General features: G+C 43.8%; 1 protein-coding gene across 2 annotated transcripts in view; it reads left to right on the top strand.

The window, feature by feature from the left end:
* LOC128701148 (uncharacterized) overlaps positions 1-24,000 on the top strand; it is a 140,865-nt gene that overhangs the window by 46,589 nt on the left and 70,276 nt on the right. For both annotated transcript variants that reach the window (XM_053794747.2, XM_053794748.2), the window contains exon 2: positions 7,866-7,908. The gene's annotated coding sequence lies outside the window, so the exon portion shown is untranslated. The remainder of the gene's footprint in view (positions 1-7,865; positions 7,909-24,000) is intronic.

Raw genomic sequence — 24,000 nt, 5'->3', positions numbered from 1 at the left:
TATATTTAGTATAGTCATCATCTGTGTCTGCCAGACTGCCAGGAGTACTTGTAACGAAGCCTAATCATGGCTACTACGACGTCAGTCTGTTTACATCACAAGTTGTTCTATAAACATGCCTGAATATTTATTCAGGCCCCTGTCATCTGAATCCAGTCTCATAACATTTTCTATTATCCGAAAAGACAGATCAAAGTTGCATTCAACAAAAGAATAATATACTCGTCCCTTAGAGTTGGTTCAAAACGTAGCCTTGGGAAACATTCCCGGCTGTCTCATACCCCCCACACCAACACTGTTTAAATATGAGGAAGGAGCTAAGTCTTTCCCGTGTAAACGCCAAGATAATTGAACTTAAGTACCCACCAAGAAGCATATCAGTGGTAAACCCCTTGTTTAAAAATAATTGCAAGGCAACTGCCAGGTTAAAGTTCCTCGCCTGTTAGTTAGCAGGCATCGCAAACTGTGTACAAGGAAGAGCATAAACAAGAATCCACTTCCTCACCTCCTTCTCTTGCTACTTCTTCAGACAGGAACTTTAAGACCCACGCGGAAGGAGATTAAAAAATGGTTGTAATGATAACCATAATTTTTAAAGGGGTGGAGGGGTTAGCCGGTGGAAGGCCTCGGTCAGATGGCCAAAAGCTGCAGCTGCGGGGCATAATATGACTAAGACTAGCGTCAGGAAACACTTGTCCTATTTCCTGACGAACCTAACCTAACCTAACGCGGGGAACATCACCCTAACACAATAAACTTGACTCCTTGGTAATTACTGATTCTAGGTCATCACTGGATGATGGTGACTCGCGTAATGACGTTACATCACACATATAAACAATGGAACTCAATCAATGCTAATTTCGTATGAGTTATGTCTGCTGTTGACTTATTCTTGGATGATAAGTTACTGTGTGGAATGATAGGCAGTGACAGTACTTCCCTGGGAGGTATGATAGGTAGTGATTGTACCTCCCTGGGTGGTATGATAGGTAGTGATAGTACCTCCCTGAGTGGTATGATAGGTAGTGATAGTACCTCCCTGAGTGGCATGATAGGTAGTGATAGTACCTCCCTGGGTGGTATGATAGGTAGTGATAGTACCTCCCTGGGTGGTGTGATAGGTAGTGATAGTACCTCCCTGAGTGGTATGATAGGTAGTGATAGTACCTGCCTGGGTGGTATGATAGGTAGTGATAGTACCTCCCTGAGTGGTATGATAGGTAGTGATAGTACCTCCCTGGGTGGTATGATAGTGATAGTACCTCCCTGGGTGGTATGATAGGTAGTGATAGTACCTCCCTGGGTGGTATGATAGGTAGTGATAGTACCTCCCTGGGTGGTATGATAGGTAGTGATAGTACCTCCCTGGGTGGTATGATACGTAGTGATAGTACCTCCCTGAGTGGTATGATAGGTAGTGATAGTACCTCCCTGGGTGGTATGATAGGTAGTGATAGTACCTCCCTGGGTGGTATGATACGTAGTGATAGTACCTCCCTGAGTGGTATGATAGGTAGTGATAGTACCTCCCTGGGTGGTATGATAGGTAGTGATAGTACCTCCCTGGATGGTATGATACGTAGTGATAGTACCTCCCTGGGTGGTATGATAGGTAGTGATAGTACCTCCCTGGGTGGTATGATAGGTAGTGATAGTACCTGCCTGGGTGGTATGATAGGTAGTGATAGTACCTCCCTGAGTGGTATGATAGGTAGTGATAGTACCTCCCTGGGTGGTATGATAGGTAGTGATAGTACCTCCCTGGGTGGTATGATAGTTAGTGATAGTACCTGCCTGGGTGGTATGATAGGTAGTGATAGTACCTCCCTGAGTGGTATGATAGGTAGTGATAGTACCTCCCTGGGTGGTATGATAGGTAGTGATAGTACCTCCCTGGGTGGTATGATAGATAGTGATAGTACCTCCCTGGGTGGTATGATAGGTAGTGATAGTACCTCCCTGAGTGGTATGATAGGTAGTGATAGTACCTCCCTGGGTGGTATGATAGGTAGTGATAGTACCTCCCTGAGTGGTATGATAGGTAGTGATAGTACCTCCCTGGGTGGTATGATAGGTAGTGATAGTACCTCCCTGAGTGGTATGATAGGTAGTGATAGTACCTCCCTGGGTGGTATGATAGGTAGTGATAGTACCTCCCTGAGTGGTATGATAGGTAGTGATAGTACCTCCCTGGGTGGTATGATAGGTAGTGATAGTACCTCCCTGGGTGGTATGATAGGTAATGATAGTACCTCCCTGGGAGGTATGATAGGTAGTGATAGTACCTCCCTGGGTGGTATGATAGGTAGTGATAGTACCTCCCTGGGTGGTATGATAGGTAGTGATAGTACCTCCCTGAGTGGTATGATAGGTAGCGATAGTACCTCCCTGAGTGGTATGATAGGTAGTGATAGTACCTCCCTGGGTGGTATGATAGGTAGTGATAGTTCCTCCCTGGGTGGTATGATAGGTAGTGATAGTACCTCCCTGGGAGGTATGATAGGTAGTGATAGTACCTCCCTGGGAGGTATGATAGGTAGTGATAGTACCTCCCTGGGTGGTATGATAGGTAGTGATAGTACCTCCCTGGGTGGTATGATAGGTAGTGATAGTACTTCCCTGGGTGGTATGATAGGTAGTGATAGTACCTCCCTGAGTGGTATGATAGGTAGTGATAGGACGTCCCTGGGTGGTATGATAGTTAGTGATAGTACCTCCCTGGGTGGTATGATAGGTAGTGATAGTACCTCCCTGGGTGGTATGATAGGTAGTGATAGTACTTCCCTGGGTGGTATGATAGGTAGTGATAGTACCTCCCTGAGTGGTATGATAGGTAGTGATAGTACTTCCCTGGGTGGTATGATAGGTAGTGATAGTACCTCCCTGAGTGGTATGATAGGTAGTGATAGTACCTCCCTGGGTGGTATGATAGGTAGTGATAGTACCTCCCTGGGTGGTATGATAGGTAGTGATAGTACCTCCCTGGGAGGTATGATAGGTAGTGATAGTACCTCCCTGAGTGGTATGATAGGTAGTGATAGTACCTCCCTGGGTGGTATGATAGGTAGTGATAGTACCTCCCTGGGTGGTATGATAGGTAGTGATAGTACCTCCCTGAGTGGTATGATAGGTAGTGATAGTACCTCCCTGGGTGGTATGATAGGTAGTGATAGTACCTCCCTGAGTGGTATGATAGGTAGTGATAGTACCTCCCTGGGTGGTATGATAGGTAGTGATAGTACCTCCCTGGGTGGTATGATAGGTAGTGATAGTACCTCCCTGGGTGGTATGATAGGTAGTGATAGTACCTGCCTGGGTGGTATGATAGGTAGTGATAGTACCTCCCTGGGTGGTATGATAGGTAGTGATAGTACCTCCCTGGGTGGTATGATAGGTAGTGATAGTACCTCCCTGGGTGGTATGATAGGTAGTGATAGTACCTCCCTGGGTGGTATGATAGGTAGTGATAGTACCTCCCTGGGTGGTATGATAGGTAGTGATAGTACCTCCCTGGGTGGTATGATAGGCAATGAAACTTTAAACGACATTTCGGTCCTACTTAAACCATTAAGTACTCACACCTAGTTAATGGTCCAAGTCGGACCCAAACATCGTCGTAAACTTCTGTCTCTCCTATGTTCGGGTCATTTGTGTATTGTTCCAGTCATGGTATTGTGACTTTTATATTCTTAGCTCAACCAACAGTCAAGAATGCTTTAATCTCAGGTATATAAAGACTGAGATATATACATTTACCGATGTATATACCCTGGTGCTTTCTCTGTTTACAAACACTTAAATACCTTACACGTAATTCGTAAACACCTGACCCACTCTCGTATGATCGCCCTAAACACCTGACCACGCTCGTATGATCGCCCTAAACAAAAGATGAGCAGTTAACAGCCACAGTGTAAACAAAAGAGGTGCTAGTGTTTAACAATTACTTACACTAGGTAGATTCGTCAGGTCAGGTCTGGGATCGGGCCGCGGGGGCGCCGACACTCAGATATACATCCTTCAGGTATTCTCTAGGTTACCTGAAGGATCATTGTACTATGGATGAGGATCATTGTACCATGGGTGATATAATGTCCCCTTGTTGAAGAATATAGAAATTGACAGTACAGTAACCAATGAGATACGTCAGGGTATCTTATTAATGAAGATAAGATACCAGACTTATTACTTGACTATCCTAAATGTTCTTGCAACAGATAAGTCAACTGCAGATATATACATGTATATATAAATGTATTCCCGTTGAACCTTTGTGGGGCCTAGTTCCTAGGCCTATTGTGTATCCATATGCTCTTGCGCTACCCTCCAAAGTATGGACATGGAGTGTACAGTGACCTAGCCACTACCTGGGAGGGGGGAGAGGAAGGGGTGGAAGGACACCAGGGGAGGGAGAGGAAGGGGTGCCAGGATTCCCGAGGAGGGGTGCCAGGACTTCTGGGAAGGGGATGAAGGGGTGCCAAGATTCCTGGGGAGGGGGAGGAAGAGGTGTCAGGACTCCTAGGGAAGGGGAGAAAGGGGTGCCAAGACTTCTCATATGGAGGATCTCTTTATCCGAGGAAGTTGAGCTACCCTCCCTATCCTCGGATCAGACATGATTGCCACCCCTTTCTGGCCCCCCCCCAGGAGCTCTTAAATCAGGGAGAAAATGTAAATTGTAAATGTAGATAAGATTTACGTAAAATCTCAAACGGATCAACAATCATGCCAGAGTGCAAAACTTTTAACAGTCACATGACTGGATCAAATATTATGGCTGAGAAGTGAGTTCTTTGAGAGCTGAAGACTCAATACTCCGTGCTCACTTCTTGTTGCTTTCTCTACTGCTGAAGTTATTCTTCTCTTCTCTCTTCCTTCTTCTCTTGTTGTAATTGTTTTCTTCTTCTTCTTCTTCTTCTTCTTCTTCTTCTTCTTCTTCTTCTTCTTCTTCTTCTTCTTCTTCTTCTTCTTCTTTTTCTTCTTCTTCTTCTTCTTCTTCCTTCTCCTCCTCCTCCTGGCCAGGAGGGTGACAGTAGCCAGGCCTCAGACTGTGGTGCTTCAAATCTCTCTCCAGATGAATCACCACCAATAGCACCACCAGCTCTCAGAGCACTCCAACAGTAGCACCACCAGCTCTCACAGCATACCAACAGTAGCACCACCAACCAAAACAGCACACCAACAGAAGCACCACCAGCCCTTACAGAACACTAACAGCAGCACCACCAGCCCTTACAGAACACTAACAGCAGCACCACCAGCCCTTACAGAACACTAACAGCAGCACCACCAGCCCTTACAGAACACTAACAGCAGCACCACCAGCCCTTACAGAACACTAACAGCAGCACCACCAGTAGCACCACTGAATATCACAAAAGGTCTTCTCTTACAATTATTATTATTATTATTATTATTATTATTATTATTATTATTATTATTATTATTATTATTATTATTATTATTAAAGTGCTAAATTCTTAAGGGTCATAGAGCTCCTACGGAACAATTGTTCCAGATTATGGAGCTGAGCAGTTCTCCAGACTGAGGGACTGACAGGTGATATCACACTATGCAGAACAACCAATATAAAAAACATAGTGAACTCCCAAGCGCTTTCGTGACTTCTCACATTCTCACAGGGCCCTGATAATGTCAGAAATCACGAAGGCCCTTGGAACTTCACTATTATTTCCACAGTGGTTGTTTTACAACACTGCATAGTTCCTGATGACGCACAGAGACGTGTGATCGTCCAGCAGGTCTAAACAGTGAGAGAACTTGTCCCCGTCTACTGAAATCAGTCCATCGTACCCAGGCTAATATGTCTTTCTTGTAGTTTGAAGTTGTGTCAGTCTGGCTCTCACGCTGCTGAAGTGCTGCCATGCTTACTGTATAGCAGCTAAAATGGTGTCAGTCTTGCTCTAACACAGCTAAAATGGTGTCAGTCTTGCTCTAAAACAGCTAAAATGGTGTCAGTCTTGCTCTAACACAGCTAAATAGTGTCAGTCTTGCTCTAACACAGCTAAATAGTGTCAGTCTTGCTCTAACACAGCTAAATAGTGTCAGTCTTGCTCTAACACAGCTAAATAGTGTCAGTCTTGCTCTAACACAGCTAAAAGAGTGTCAGTCCTGCTCTAAGACAGCTAAAATAGTGTCAGCCTTGCTCTAACACAGCTAAAATGGTGTCCGTCTTGCTCTAACACAGTTAAAATAGTGTCAGTCTTGCTCTAACACAGCTAAAATAGTGTCAGTGTTGTTCTAACAGAGCTAAAATGGTGTCAGTCTTGCTCTAACACAGCTAAAATGGTGTCAGTCTTGCTCTAACACAGCTAAAATGGTGTCAGTCTTGCTCTAACACAGCTAAAATGGTGTCAGTCTTGCCCTAACAGCTAAAATGGTGTCAGTCTTGCTCTAACACAGCTAAAATGGTGTCAGTCTTGCTCTAACACAGCTAAAATGGTGTCCGTCTTGCTCTAACACAGCTAAAATGGTGTCAGTCTTGCTCTAACACAGCTAAAATGGTGTCAGTCTTGCTCTAACACAGCTAAAATGGTGTCAGTCTTGCTCTAACACAACTAAAATGGTGTCAGTCTTGCTCTAACACAGCTAAAATGGTGTCCGTCTTGCTCTAACACAGTTAAAATAGTGTCAATCTTGCTCTAACACAGCTAAAATAGTGTCAGTGTTGTTCTAACAGAGCTAAAATGGTGTCAGTCTTGCTCTAACACAGCTAAAATGGTGTCAGTCTTGCTCTAACACAGCTAAAATGGTGTCAGTCTTGCTCTAACACGGCTAAAATGGTGTCAGTCTTGCCCTAACAGCTAAAATGGTGTCCGTCTTGCTCTAACACAGCTAAAATAGTGTCAGTGTTGCTCTAACACAGCTAAAATGGTGTCCGTCTTGCTCTAACACAGCTAAAATGGTGTCAGTGTTGTTCTAACACAGCTAAAATGGTGTCAGTCTTGCTCTAACACAGCTAAAATGGTGTCAGTCTTGCTCTAACACAGCTAAAATGGTGTCAGTCTTGCTCTAACACAGCTAAAATGGTGCCAGTCTTGCTCTAACACAGCTAAAATGGTGTCCGTCTTGCTCTAACACAGTTAAAATAGTGTCAGTCTTGCTCTAACACAGCTAAAATAGTGTCAGTCTTGCTCTAACACAGCTAAAATGGTGTCAGTCTTGCTCTAACACAGCTAAAATGGTGTCAGTCTTGCTCTAACACAACTAAAATGGTGTTAGTCTTGCTCTAACACAGCTAAAATGGTGTCAGTCTTGCCCTAACACAGCTAAAATGGTGTCAGTCTTGCTCTAACACAGCTAAAATGGTGTCAGTCTTGCTCTAACACAGCTAAAATGGTGTCAGTCTTGCTCTAACACAGCTAAAATGGTGTCAGTCTTGCTCTAACACAGCTAAAATGGTGTCAGTCTTGCCCTAACACAGCTAAAATGGTGTCAGTCTTGCTCTAACACAGCTAAAATGGTTTCAGATTTGCTCTAACACAGCTAGAATAGTGCCAGTCTTGCTCTAACACAGCTAAAATAGTCTCAGTCTTGCTCTAACACAGCTAAAATGGTGTCCGTCTTGCTCTAACACAGCTAAAATAGTGTCAGTGTTGCTCTAACACAGCTAAAATGGTGTCCGTCTTGCTCTAACACAGCTAAAATGGTGTCAGTGTTGTTCTAACACAGCTAAAATGGTGTCAGTCTTGCTCTAACACAGATATAATTATCTCAGTATCGTTCTAACACAGCTACAATTATCTCAGAATTGTTCTAACACGACTTAAAATGGAAGCTATAATCGCTAAGTGTGACAAGCCACTCATGTCCATTAAAGCTATTATTTTTCCTCCTGGTTACAGGTGAAGCCACGACAAGCATCTTCAAGCTTCCTCACCTGAACAGGTATTGTAATCAATGCTTCCATTAAAACTCCCTTTGACGTATATAATGAATGTGTTCTCAAGTTTAAAAATCTTTGGTATCAGGACTTAATGTGCTGTAAGAGTGAGGGCAGTGCAGTATTTATGATGGAATTGAGGGAGTTTATATATATACATACATATATATATATATATATATATATATATATATATATATATATATATATATATATATATATATATATTGCAGGTACCTGTTACCAGGAAGCAGGTATCGTGCATTTGTTGTCAGCTTCCTGTGACTGTGTCCAGGAATTTCACACACCATCTCCTCCCTGCTGCTTTATTGTGTTGTGTCCTGCCCTGTCCTGCCTCACCCACACTCTAAATGGATATTTTACGAAGGAAAATTGATCTTATATACACTGATAAAGCTCAACGTTATCACCATCCACACTGATGAAGTTCAACTCTATCACCATCCACACTGATGAAGTTCAACTCTATCACCATCCACACTGATGAAGTTCAACTCTATCACCATCCACACTGATGAACTTCAACTCTATCACCATCCACACTGATGAACGTCAACGCTATCACCATCCACACTGATGAAGTTCAACGCTATCACCATCCACACTGATGAACGTCAACGCTATCACCATCCCCACTGATGAAGTTCAACGCTATCACCATCCACACTGATGAACTTCAACGCTATCACCATCCACACTGATGAACTTCAACGCTATCACCATCCACACTGATGAACGTCAACGCTATCACCATCCACACTGATGAACGTCAACGCTATCACCATCCACACTGATGAACGTCAACGCTATCACCATCCACACTGATGAACGTCAACGCTATCACCATCCACACTGATGAACTTCAACGCTATCACCATCCACACTGATGAACTTCAACGCTATCACCATCCACACTGATGAACGTCAACGCTATCACCATCCACATTGATGAAGTTCAACTCTATCACCATCCACACTGATGAAGTTCAACGCTATCACCATCCACACTGATGAAGTTCAACGCTATCACCATCCACACTGATGAACTTCAACGCTATCACCATCCACACTGATGAACTTCAACGCTATCACCATCCACACTGATGAACTTCAACGCTATCACCATCCACACTGATGAACTTCAACGCTATCACCATCCACACTGATGAACTTCAACGCTATCACCATCCACACTGATGAACTTCAACGCTATCACCATCCACACTGATGAACTTCAACTCTATCACCATCCACACTGATGAAGTTCAACTCTATCACCATCCACACTGATGAAGTTCAACTCTATCACCATCCACACTGATGAAGTTCAACTCTATCACCATCCACACTGATGAAGTTCAACTCTATCACCATCCACACTGATGAACTTCAACGCTATCACCATCCACACTGACGAACTTCAACGCTATCACCATCCACACTGATGAACTTCAACGCTATCACCATCCACACTGATGAACTTCAACGCTATCACCATCCACACTGATGAACTTCAACGCTATCACCATCCACACTGATGAACTTCAACGCTATCACCATCCACACTGACGAACATACATAACAAGGAATATAATTCCTTATAATAAAAAGCAGCAACTTTATGACTCATAAAATCGTAATGAAACGATTGCAAACAAACCATACCACGTGCGGGGATAAAACCCGCGGTCAGAGAGTCTCTTGACGGTCTGGAGTTTTGAGACTCTCTGATCGCGAGTTCTATCCCCGCCCGTGGTATGGTTTGTTAGCAACTTCATCTAACTCTGCTAGATATTTACATATTATATTCTTTCAAAATTTCTATCTTTGGTTAGAGTATACAAGGATAGTTTTATTTAGCATCAGGTAAATTATATTCACTTCGCAAAACAACCACGGGGGGGGAGGGGAGTTGAAAGATAGCTGTAGGCCTTTCGTGTTGCAATTAATACATCATCAGAAGCCTGCACTGTTGCAATAAATAGGATAAAATCCGAATAAACACGTTCGGATTTTTTCCTCTTTCCTGCAACATTGCAAGGTCCTGATGATATGTGATTGCAACATGGAAGGCCTAGAGCTATCTTTCAACTCCCCCCCCCGGTGTTTTTTTTTTTTTTGTATCTTGCATCACTTGGTCGCGATTTTTTTTTCTTTTAGCGTGTTCGGTTATTGAAGATCAGGCTGATTTTTTCCCCGTTGATTTGTTGCAGCAGTGAATTTAGCCTCAATTTGGGCAAAAGATCATAGGCCTAGCTAAAATGGCCTGCCTGAAGAGCCTGATTCATGCTTGCTTAGCTAGTACACACATTTGCGTAGTCACATATGCATGTGTATACACATGTCCTTGCGTGCAGTCACATACGCATGTGTACATACATGTACTTGCGTGCAGTCACATACGCATGTGTACACACATGTACTTGCGTGCAGTCACATACGCATGTGTACACACATGTACTTGCGTGCAGTCACATACGCATGTGTACACACATGTACTTGCTTACAATTACATCTATAAGTACATGTATACAGTCCCATTTAAAGAGAACTCACAGGTATACAGTACACATAGGTATACAGTACACACAGTAAACAGAGGATACACAGAATGCATGTGATACACGGTATACACAGGATACCCACTATATACAGCATACACAGTATACACAGTACACACAGTACACATAGTATACACAGTACACACAGTATATACAGTACACACATTGCACACAGTATACACAGAATACACAGTACACACAGTATACACACAGTATACACAGTACACACAGTGCACTTAGTATACACAGTACACACAGTATAGACACAGTATACACAGTACACACAGTACACACAGTATACACGCAGTATACACAGTGCACATAGTATACACAGTACACACAGTATACACAGTGCACACAGTGCACATAGTATACACAGTACACACAGTACACATAGTATACACAGTACACACAGTATACACACAGTATACACAGTACAAACAGTATACACAGTACAAACAGTATACACAGTATACACAGTAGACACAGTACACACAGTACACACAGTACACACAGTACACAGTATACACAGTATACACAGTACACACAGTACACACAGTACACACAGTACACAGTATACACAGTATACACAGTATACGCAGTACACACAGTACACAGTATACACAGTATACACAGTATACACAGTATACACAGTACACAGTACACACAGTATACACAATACAAACAGTATGCACAGTGTACACAGTACACACAGTATGCACAGTGTACACAGTACACACAGTATACAGACAGTAGACACAGTACACACAGTAGACACAGTACACACAGTAGACACAGTACACACAGTACACACAGTACACACAGTACACACAGTATACAGAGTACACAGTACACACTGTACACACAGTACACACAGTACACAGTACACACAGTATACACAGTATACACAGTAGACACAGTACACAGTACACACAGTATACACAGACACAGTACACAGTACACACAGTATACACAGACATAGTACACAGTACACACAGTATACACAGACAGTACACACAGTATACACACAGTATACAGAGTACACACAGTACACACATTACACACAGTAGACACAGTACACACAGTAGACACAGTACACAGTACACACAGTATACACAGTAGACACAGTACACAGTATACACAGTAGACACAGTACACAGTACACACAGTACACAGTACACACAGTATACACAGACACAGTACACAGTACACACAGTATACACAGACACAGTACACAGTACACACAGTATACACAGACACAGTACACAGTACACACAGAATACACAGACACAGTACACACAGTATACACACAGTGCACAGTACTCAGTACACACAGTATACACACAGTACACAGTACACACAGTATACACAGACACAGTACACAGTACACACAGTATACACAGACACAGTACACAGTACACACAGTATACACAGACACAGTACACAGTACACACAGTATACACACAGTGCACAGTACTCAGTACACACAGTATACACAGACACAGTACACAGTACACACAGTATACACACAGTACACAGTATACACAGTACACACAGTATACACACAGTACACAGTACACACAGTACACAGTACACAGTATACACAGTACACACAGTATACACACAGTGCACAGTACTCAGTACACACAGTATACACAGACACAGTACACAGTACACACAGTATACACACAGTACACAGTACACACAGTACACAGTACACACAGTACACATTACACACAGTACACAGTACACAGACACAGTACACAGTACACACAGTATACACACAGTACACAGTACACACAGTACACAGTACACATTACACACAGTACACAGTACACAGACACAGTACACAGTACACACAGTATACACACAGTACACAGTACACACAGTACACAGTACACATTACACACAGTACACAGTACACAGACACAGTACACAGACACAGTACACAGTACACAGAGGTCAACGTTCTCACTATACCTGGGATATTATTGGTTAGATCACAAAAACATCAACACACAGTACACAGACACAGTACACAGTACACAGACACAGTACACAGACACAGTACACAGTACACAGTACACAGTACACAGTACACAGACACAGTACACAGTACACAGAGGTCAACGTTCTCACTATACCTGGGATATTATTGGTTAGATCACAAAAACATCAACACACAGTACACAGACACAGTACACAGTACACAGTACACAGTACACAGACACAGTACACAGTACACAGACACAGTACACAGTACACAGACACAGTACACAGACACAGTACACAGTACACAGTACACAGTACACAGTACACAGACACAGTACACAGTACACAGACACAGTACACAGACACAGTACACAGTACACAGTACACAGTACACAGTACACAGACACAGTACACAGTACACAGACACAGTACACAGACACAGTATTTATTATGCTTTATTACGGCAGTTGTGTCTTCCATCTCGTTTTGTCTTTCAGAGATTTTCATGGGTTTCTCACTGAGTTTCACGGATTTTCAAATATTTTCACGGATTTTCAGAGATTTTCACGGATTTCAAAGTTTTTTTTTTTGATGGATTTTCAAAGCTTTTACGGATTTTCTGAAAGTTTCACGAGTTTCTAGAAATTTTTTACGGATTTTGAAGGACTTACAAATATTTTCTTGAACTTTCAAAGACTTTTGCAAATTTTCTCGGATTTTCTAAGATTATTCGCCCGGATTTTCAAAGATTTTTAATAGAGTTTCACAGTTTTTCTACAGATTTTCCACAGATTTTTACAGATTTGTTACTAATATTTACAGATTTTTCACAATTTTTAACAGATTTTTTTTCACCCGCATTTTCAAAAAATTTCGCGGATTCGCTGTTTTTTTTTTTTGGGTGTCACTAGCACGTTAAGAGACCATACAATAAGTGTCAGGGGCCCGAGACTGTTCAACTGCCTCCCAGCACACATAAGGGGGATTACCAACAGACCCCTGGCAGTCTTCAAGCTGGCACTGGACAAGCACCTAAAGTCAGTTCCTGATCAGCCGGGCTGTGGCTCGTACGTTGGTTTGCGTGCAGCCAGCAGCAACAGCCTGGTTGATCAGGCGCTGATCCACCAGGAGGCCTGGTCACAGACCGGGCCGCGGGGGCGTTGACCCCCGAAACTCTCTCCAGGTAAACTCCAGGTAAACTCTCTCTCTCCCTCACTCTCCCTCTCCCTCTCTCTCTCTCCCTCTCTCTCCCTCTCTCTCTCTCTCTCTCTGTCTCTCTCTCTCTCTCTCTCTCTCTCTGTCTCTGTCTCTCTCTGTGTCTGTCTCTGTCTCTCTGTCTCTCTCTCTGTCTCTCTCTCTCTCTCTCTGTCTCTCTCTGTCTCTCTCTCTCTCTCTCTCTCTCTCTCTCTCTCTCTCTCTCTCTCTCTCTCTTCGTTCTCTCTCTCTCTCTCTCTCTCTCTCTCTCTCTTTACACAGGGTTTGACAAGGTTAAGGATCCCTAGCTTTATTGACAAGCTATTTACTCTCTCTCTCTCTCTTTCTCTTTCTCTATCTCTCTCTCTCCAGCTTCCGTATTCCATTAGTGAAATTAAAAACGAAGATTAAATAAATTTTCGGTAGAGTTAGCTCACATTTACGAATAAATACGATTTTTTTTTAAATCCCCGACAAGTTTGTGACAGGTTGAGGTAATGGTCTTTATGCTTTCTCTTCCTCTTCTTACTTTCTCTTCCTCTTCTTGCTTTCTCTTCCTCTTCTTACTTTCTCTTCCTCTTCTTGCTTTCTCTTCCTCTTCTTGCTTTCTCTTCCTCTTCTTGCTTTCTCTTCCTCTTCTTGCTTTCTCTTCCTCTTCTTGCTTCCTCTTCTTGCTTTCTTTTTCCTCTTCTTGCTTTCTCTTCCTCTTCTTGCTTTCTCTTCCTCTTCTTGCTTCCTCTTCTTGCTTTCTTTTTCCTCTTCTTGCTTTCTCTTCCTCGTCTTGCTTTCTTTTTCCTCTTCTTGCTTTCTCTTCCTCTTCTTGCTTTCTCTTCCTCTTCTTGCTTTCTCTTCCTCTTCTTGCTTTCTCTTCCTCTTCTTACTTTCTCTTATTCTTCTTGCTTTCTCTTCCTCTTCTTGCTTTCTCTTCCTCTTCTTGCTTTCTCTTCCTCTTCTTGCTTTCTCTTCCTCTTCTTGCTTTCTCTTCCTCTTCTTGCTTTCTCTTCCTCTTCTTACTTTCTCTTATTCTTCTTGCTTTCTCTTCCTCTTCTTGCTTTCTCTTCCTCTTCTTGCTTTCTCTTCCTCTTCTTGCTTTCTCTTCCTCTTCTTGCTTTCTCTTCCTCTTCTTGCTTTCTCTTCCTCTTCTTGCTTTCTCTTCCTCTTCTTGCTTTCTCTTCCTCTTCTTACTTTCTCTTCCTCTTCTTGCTTTCTCTTCCTCTTCTTGCTTTCTCTTCCTCTTCTTGCTTTCTCTTCCTCTTCTTGCTTTCTCTTCCTCTTCTTGCTTCCTCTTCTTGCTTTCTTTTTCCTCTTCTTGCTTTCTCTTCCTCTTCTTGCTTTCTTCTCCTCTTCTTGTTTTCTCTTCCTCTTCTTGCTTTCTCTTCCTCTTCTTGCTTTCTCTTCCTCTTCTTGATTTCTCTTCCTCTTCTTGTTTTCTCTTCCTCTTCTTGCTTTCTCTTCCTCTTCTTGCTTTCTCTTCCTCTTCTTGCTTTCTCTTCCTCTTCTTGCTTTCTCTTCCTCTTCTTGCTTTCTCTTCCTCTTCTTGCTTTATATTGTTTTCTTGATCTACTTTATTTTCGTGCTTTCTCTTCTATTCTTGATTTTTTCTTTTCGTTTTCCCTTCTCTTCTTGATTTCTTTTATCTTGTTGTTTTATCTCCTCTTTCTTTCTCTTCTCTCCTTCCCTTCTTTTTTTTCTAATACTTCTAGTATTTTCTAATACTTTTTTCTTCTAATGCTTTCTCTTTTTTTTTCTTTCTCTTCTCTACTTCCTTTCCCTTCTAATATTTTCTCTTTTCTTCTTCCTTTCTCTCCTCTTCTTCCTCCTCTTATCTATCATCACTGATGCCTCACCCTCTTTTCAATCTTCTAATTATATTTCCTCATTTCTAATCTTTGTCTTCTTCTTCCATCTTCTTTTCCTTATATTTATCTTCTGTTTCATCCTTTCTTGTTCTCTCTCATTTCTCCTTTACTCTTTCTAGCGTCTTCCTTCACTTCCCATTCCCTCTGTTCTCTCTCTTCCTTCTGTCAGTTCTTCTTTTCTTCCTATTTCCTCTCATCGTTGCTCAATAGTTATCATCCTTTCTTTCTAGTTGCCTATTTTATTTATCATTTTCTTCTACTACCCCATTTTCTCATTTCTCTTATTCATTTCTCTTCTAACTCTTCACATCTTTCTACTTTCTTTTCCCACATTAATCTGGCCTTATTCTTTCTTTCTCTATTCCCTCTTCTATTCTTTTGCTTCTTTTCTCCTTCTCTCTCTCTCTCTCTCTTTCTCTCTTTTTATCTATCTATCTATCTATCTATCTATCTATCTATCTATCTATCTATCTATCTATCTGCGTATTTATTTATCTCTGTCTATCTATCTATCTCTATCTGTTTATCTCTTTCTATCAGTATCTATCTCCCTTTACAATGTGTTAAGGTTTGGGGTTCCTAACTTTATTTACAATCTCTCTCTCTCTCTCTCTCTCTCTCTCTCTCTCTCTCTCTCTCTCTCTCTCTCTCTCTCTCTCTCTCTCTCTCTCTCTCTCTCTCTCTCTCTCTCTCTCTCTCTCTCTCTCTCTCTCTCTCTCTCTCTCTCTCTCTCTCTCATCATCACAGAAATCGCTTCCTGCGGGACCCGCATGCGGCTCGTTTTTTTGCATCGACCGCGTCGTGCGTCCCTGCACGCTTTAAGTACTTCCTGCCGCAGGCGGGAGGGGGACAAGGGGGAGGGGTGCGATAGATAGTGGGAGAGAGAGGTGAGGGTGGGTGAGGGGTGATTAGAGAGAGGGAGTGAGGGAGGGGGATGAGGGTGATAGATGGGAGAGGGAGGGGTGAGGGGTGATAGATGGGTAAGGGAGAGGGAGGGAGGTGAGGGAGTGAAGCTGTGGGACTGATCTCCGCAGACTCCTCATCTCCCACCGTTCTTCTCTATATTGGACTGAAAAAACCACTGGCTGGCAAAAGTGTCTCAGTCTTCAACTTGTCACTTTTCTACACTTGTACCAGTCCCGGGTGTCTGACGAGACGTTTCATCCAGGTCAGAAATGTGTTGTGTGTTAGTGGGAAGGTCAGGAATGTGTTGTGTGTTAGTGGGAAGGTCAGAGATGTGTTGTGTGTTAGTGGGAAGGTCAGGAATGTGTTGTGTGTTAGTGGGAAGGTCAGAAATGTGTTGTGTGTTAGTGGGAAGGTCAGAAATGTGTTGTGTTAGTGGGAAGGTCAGAAATGTGTTGTGTGTTAGTGGGAAGGTCAGAAATGTGTTGTGTTAGTGGGAAGGTCAGAAATGTGTTGTGTGTTAGTGGGAAGGTCAGAAATGTGTTGTGTTAGTGGGAAGGTCAGAAATGTGTTGTGTGTTAGTAGGAAGGTCAGAAATGTGTTGTGTGTTAGTGGGAAGGTCAGAGATGTGTTGTGTGTTAGTGGGAAGGTCAGTAATGTGTTGTGTGTTAGTGGGAAGGTCAGGAATGTGTTGTGTGTTAGTGGGAAGGTCAGGAATGTGTTGTGTGTTAGTGGGAAGGTCAGGAATGTGTTGTGTGTTAGTGGGAAGGTCAGGAATGTGTTGTGTGTTAGTGGGAAGGTCAGGAATGTGTTGTGTGTTAGTGGGAAGGTCAGGAATGTGTTGTGTGTTAGTGGGAAGGTCAGGAATGTGTTGTGTGTTAGTGGGAAGGTCAGGAATGTGTTGTGTGTTAGTGGGAAGGTCAGGAATGTGTTGTGTGTTAGTAGGAAGGTCAGGAATGTGTTGTGTGTTAGTAGGAAGGTCAGGAATGTGTTGTGTGTTAGTAGGAAGGTCAGGAATGTGTTGTGTTAGTGGGAAGGTCAGAGATGTGTTGTGTGTTAGTATGAAGGTCAGGAATGTGTTGTGTGTTAGTAGGAAGGTCAGGAATGTGTTGTGTGTTAGTGGGAAGGTCAGAGATGTGTTGTGTGTTAGTAGGAAGGTCAGGAATGTGTTGTGTGTTAGTAGGAAGGTCAGGAATGTGTTGTGTTAGTGGGAAGGTCAGAGATGTGTTGTGTGTTAGTATGAAGGTCAGGAATGTGTTGTGTGTTAGTATGAAGGTCAGGAATGTGTTGTGTGTTAGTATGAAGGTCAGGAATGTGTTGTGTGTTAGTATGAAGGTCAGGAATGTGTTTGTGTTAGTATGAAGGTCAGGAATGTGTTGTGTGTTAGTATGAAGGTCAGGAATGTGTTGTGTGTTAGTATGAAGGTCAGGAATGTGTTGTGTGTTAGTATGAAGGTCAGGAATGTGTTGTGTGTTAGTATGAAGGTCAGGAATGTGTTGTGTGTTAGTATGAAGGTCAGGAATGTGTTGTGTGTTAGTATGAAGGTCAGGAATGTGTTGTGTGTTAGTGGGCGGTGGTTGTGAAAGCCGCGGGTTAAGTAAGACGGGTGGGTTAAGATATCTGCTTCAGGATACCTGTATGTGTGTGTTTGTGTGTGTGTGGGTGGATGGGTGGGTGGATATGTGGGTGGATAGGTGGGTGGGGTGGGGGTGGGTTTTGGTGGATGGGTACGTAAGGCTGAATGCATGAGGGTACTGGGTGGGCAGTGTCTCTGAGTGTTGGATGGGTGGGTGGGTGGGTGGGTGGATGGGTGGCAATGTCTCTGAGTGCTGAGGAAGGTGAGGTGGGTGGGCGGGTGGGTGGGGTGGGTGTTGAACCTCTTCAAGGAGAGGGAGGAGGAGTGAGAGGCCTCCCAGAGGGGCGATGGAGGAGGGGGAGATGGAGTAAGTCTTCTTGGAGTATTAGCAAGGAATGTGGAGGGGGAGGTGTGATGGTGGAGGCAGTGTGAAAGGAGGAGGAGGAGAGAAAGAGAGAGAGAGAGAGAGAGAGAGAGAGAGAGAGAGAGAGAGAGAGAGAGAGACCTAGCGTGGCTGGGATAGTGATAAGGGCAGTTACATAGGATAAAAGAGCTATTTCTCTCTCTCTCTCTCTCTCTCTCTCTCTCTCTCTCTCTCTCTCTCTCTCTCTCTCTCTCTCTCTCTCAATAACCCAACATTCCCATGCAGTTCAACCAACATATTTCCTTTACTGTTGCAGCATCGTTGGGAAATACAGAGAGAGAGGCATACTCTTGTTGTACAGATCCCTTTTATACATGAGATCAAACCTTTTACTCACGTGGCTGTCACAGACAGCCCTTACAATCACTGGCTGTCAGGTAGTGCTTACAGACACTGGCTGTCAGCTAGTGCTTACAAACATTGACTGTCAGGGAGTGCTTATAGATACTGTCTGTCAGCTAGTGCTTATAGACATTGGCTGTCAGGTAGTACTTACATTCACTGGCTATCAGGATAGTCCTTACAGGCACTGGCTGTCAGGTAGTGTTTACAGGCACTGGCTGTCAGGTAGTGTTTACAGGCACTGGCTGTCAGCTAGTGCTTACAAACATTGGCTGTCAGGATAGTGCTTACAAACACAGGCTGTCAGGATTGTGCTTAGAGGCACTAGTTATCAGGATAGTGCTTACAGACACTGATTATCAGGTAGTGCTTACAGGCACTGGCTGTCAGGTAGTGCTTACAGGCACTGGCTGTCAGGATAGTGCTTACAGGCACTGGCTATCAGGTAGTGCTTACAGATACTGGCTGTCAGGTAGTGCTTACAAGCGTTGGCTGTCGGGTAGTGCTTGCAGATACTGGCTGTCAGGTAGTGCTTACAGACACTGGCTGTCAGGATAGTGCTTACAGGCACTGGTTGTCAGGTAGTGCTGATATGCACTGGTTGTCAAACAGGCACTGGTTGTCACAGATAGTAGGATGATAATCTACCTGGAGGGCATTCCGGGGATCAACGCTCCCGCGGCCCGGTCCACGACCAGGCCTCCCGGTGGATCAGGGCCTGATCAACGAGGCTATTACTGCTGGCCGCACGTAGCCCAACGTACGAACCACAGCCCTGCTGATCCGGCACCGACTTTAGGTATCTGTCCAGCTCCCTCTTGAAGGCAACCAGAGGTCTGTTGATAATGACCCTTATGGTTGGTGGGAGGCTGTTGAACAATCTTGGGCCCCGGACACTTATTGTGTTTTCTCTTAGTGTACCAGTGACACCCCTACTTTTCAGTGAGGGTATGTTGCATCGCCTGCCAGTCTTTTGCTTTCGTAGGGAGTGATTTCTGTGTGAAGATTAGGAACCAGTCCCTCCAGAATCTTCAAGGTGTAGATGATGATATATCTCTCTCGCCTGCGCTCCAGTGAGTACAAGTCAAGTGCTTCCAGGCACTCCCAGTAGTTAAGGTGTTTGATGGAACTTATACGTGCAGTAAAGGTTCTCTGTACATTCTCTAGCTCTGCAATTTCACCTGCCTTGAATGGAGATGTTAATGTACAGCAGTATTCCAGCCTAGAGAGAATAAGTGACTTAAAAAGGATCATCATTGGCTTAGCATCTCTTGTCTTGAATGTTCTCATTATCCATCCTATCAGTTTCCTCGCAGATGTGATAGTGGCATTGTTGTGGTCCTTGAAGGTGAGGTCTTCGCACATTACCAAACCCAGGTCCTTCACATTACTTTTCCGCTCTATTGTGTGATTAGAGTTTGTAGTATACTCAGCCCTAGTTATTATTTCCTACAGTTGTCGGTAACGGAGTAGTTGGAATTTGTTTTCATCGAGCATTATATTGCTCTTCGTCGCCCATTAGAAAAGGTTTATATCTTCTTGGAGATTTTCCGTGTCCTCAGTGGCTGACACTCTCATGCAGATCCTAGTATCGTCTGCTAAGGATGATGGAGTGCTGTGGTTTACATCTCTGTCTATGTCTGATATGAGAATGAAGTACAGGATAGGGACGAGTACTGTGCCTTGTGGAACAGAGCTCTTCACTATGGCAGCTTCCGATTTAACTCTGTTTACCACTAATCTTTGTGTTTGATTGGTTAGAAAGTTGAAGGTCCATCTGCCTACTTTGCCAGTTATTCCTTTAGCACGCATTTTGTGTGCTATTACACCATGATCGCACTTGTCAAAGGCTTTTGCAAAATTTGTGTATACTACATCTGCATTCTGTTTGCTTTCCAGTGCATCTAAGACCATAACATAGTGGTCCAGTAGTTGCGAGACGCAGGAGAAACCAGCTCTGAGACCATGTTGCCCTGGATTGTGCAGTTGTTGGGAGTCCAAGTGGTTTGCAATCCTGTTTCTTAGAACTCTTTCAAAGATTTTTGTGATGTGGGACGTTCTTAGCTGTTGGTCTATAGTTCTTAGCTATTGCTTTGCTGCCACCTTTATCGGGTGGGACTATATCCGTTGTTTTAGTGACTGTGGAATCTCACCTGTGTCTAAGCTCCTTCTCCATAGCATACTTAGGGCCCGTCAGAGGGGTCTCTTGCAGTTCTCAATGAACACGGAGTTCCACGAGTCTGGGCCCGGGGCTGAGTGCATGGGCATGTCGTCGATGGTTTTCTCAAAGTCTAGTGGAGTTAGGATTATGTTAGAAATTTGGCATACATTGGCAGGGTTTTGAGGCTCATTCATGAAAAAATTATTTGGGTTGTCTATGTTTAGACTGATTAGTGGCTCGGTGAACACAGTCATATTGAGATTTCAGCATCTCACACATTTCTTTGTTGTCATCTGTGTAGGATCCATCTTCTCTGAGCAGGGGCCCTACAGATACTCGCTGTCAGGGGTAACTAAGATATTAAATACACATAACCCGCATATAGGAGAAAGAAATTCATGACGACGTTTCGTCCGACTTGGTCCGACGTTTCAGTCCGACTAATACATTTTCCCCATCAATAACCTAAAATAATTATAGACATCACATAGGGAACATAATGTGATGGTCATTGCAGAGAGAGAGAGAGAGAGAGAATTACAGATCTCTGTTACAGACAGTGTGTCGTTATAAACAGTGATAGTAGACAGTTGTATACGACGGGAGAAGAATAGACAGCTGGTCAGTATATCTTGTATGTTTATACTCGCTGTCTGTAAGTTACCAAGGGATGGTGTGTGTGTGTGTGTGTGTGTGTGTGTGTGTGTGTGTGTGTGTGTGTGTGTGTGTGTGTGTGTGTGTGTGTGTGTGTGTGTGTGTGTTTGTATCATATCAAATCATGTGTATGTGTTTTGAGTTTTTGTATTCTTGACTACAGTATGTTGTATGTTACTGTGAGTAAACGTGGGAAATACACGTGGTATATCACATACACACACACACACACACACACACACACACACACACACACACACACACACACACACACACACACACACACACACACACACACACACACACACACACACACACACACACACACACACACACACACAGTTAATGAGATGATGGAATATGTAGCAATAAAATGCAAGGAGGCTGAGGAGAGGTTTGTACCCAAGGGTAACAGGAGTAATGAAAAAGCCAGGATGAGCCCATGGTTTACCCAAAGGTGCAGGGAGGCAAAAACCAAGTGTGCTAGGGAATGGAAGAAATATAGAAGGCAAAGGACCCAGGAGAATAAGGAGAACAGTCGTAGAGCCAGAAATGAATATGCACAGATAAGAAGGGAGGCCCAAAGACAATATGAAAATGACATAGCAGCGAAAGCCAAGTCTGACCCGAAACTGTTGTACAGCCACATCAGGAGGAAAACAACAGTCAAGGACCAGGTAATCAGGCTAAGGAAGGAAGGAGGAGAGACAACAGGAAATGACCGGGAAGTATGTGAAGAACTCAACAAGAGATTCAAAGAAGTGTTCACAGAGGAGACAGAAGGGACTCCAGAAAGACGGAGAGGTGGGGCACACCACCAAGTGCTGGACACAGTGCACACAACCGAGGAAGAAGTGAAGAGGCTTCTGAGTGAGCTAGATACCTCAAAGGCAATGGGGCCAGATAACATCTCCCCATGGGTATTGAGAGAGGGAGCAGAGGCGCTATGTGTACCCCTAACAACAATATTCAATACATCTATCGAAACAGGGAGATTGCCTGAGGCATGGAAGACAGCAAATGTAGTCCCAATCTTTAAAAAAGGAGACAGACATGAAGCATTAAACTACAGACCAGTGTCACTGACATGTATAGTATGCAAAATCATGGAGAAGATTATCAGGAGAAGAGTGGTGGAACACCTAGAAAGGAATGATCTCATCAACAGCAGCCAGCATGGTTTCAGGGACGGGAAATCCTGTGTCACAAACCTACTGGAGTTCTATGACATGGTGACAGCAGTAAGACAAGAGAGAGAGGGGTGGGTGGATTGCATTTTCTTGGACTGCAAGAAGGCGTTTGACACAGTTCCACACAAGAGATTGGTGCAAAAACTGGAGGACCAAGCAGGGATAACAGGGAAGGCACTACAATGGATCAGGGAATACTTGTCAGGAAGACAGCAGCGAGTCATGGTACGTGGCGAGGTGTCAGAGTGGGCACCTGTGACCAGCGGGGTCCCGCAGGGGTCAGTCCTAGGACCAGTGCTGTTTCTGGTATTTGTGAACGACATGACGGAAGGAATAGACTCTGAGGTGTCCCTGTTTGCAGATGACGTGAAGTTGATGAGAAGAATACACTCGATCGAAGACCAGGCAGAACTACAAAGGGATCTGGACAGGCTGCAGAACTGGTCCAGCAATTGGCTCCTGGAGTTCAATCCCACCAAGTGCAAAGTCATGAAGATTGGGGAAGGGCAAAGAAGGCCGCAGACGGAGTACAGTCTAGGGGGTCAGAGACTACAAACCTCACTCAAGGAAAAAGATCTTGGGGGTGAGTATAACACCAGGCACATCTCCTGAAGCGCACATCAACCAAATAACTGCTGCAGCATATGGGCGCCTAGCAAACCTCAGAACAGCATTCCGACATCTTAATAAGGAATCGTTCAGGACCCTGTACACCGTATACGTTAGGCCCATATTGGAGTATGCGGCACCAGTTTGGAACCCACACCTAGCCAAGCACGTAAAGAAACTAGAGAAAGTGCAAAGGTTTGCAACAAGACTAGTCCCAGAGCTAAGAGGTATGTCCTACGAGGAGAGGTTAAGGGAAATCAACCTGACGACACTGGAGGACAGGAGAGATAGGGGGGACATGATAACAACATACAAAATACTGAGAGGAATTGACAAGGTGGACAAAGACAGGATGTTCCAGAGATTGGACACAGTAACAAGGGGACACAGTTGGAAGCTAAAGACACAGATGAATCACAGGGATGTTAGGAAGTATTTCTTCAGCCACAGAGTAGTCAGTAAGTGGAATAGTTTGGGAAGCGATGTAGTGGAGGCAGGATCCATACATAGCTTTAAGCAGAGGTATGATAAAGCTCACGGCTCAGGGAGAGTGACCTAGTAGCGATCAGTGAAGAGGCGGGGCCAGGAGCTCGGACTCGACCCCCGCAACC

Source organism: Cherax quadricarinatus, chromosome 73, assembly GCF_038502225.1.
Source record: "Cherax quadricarinatus isolate ZL_2023a chromosome 73, ASM3850222v1, whole genome shotgun sequence".
Classification (NCBI taxonomy): Eukaryota; Metazoa; Arthropoda; class Malacostraca; order Decapoda; family Parastacidae; genus Cherax; species Cherax quadricarinatus.
Note: the sequence above shows the minus strand (reverse complement) of the source record. Positions and strands in the feature narration are given on the sequence as shown.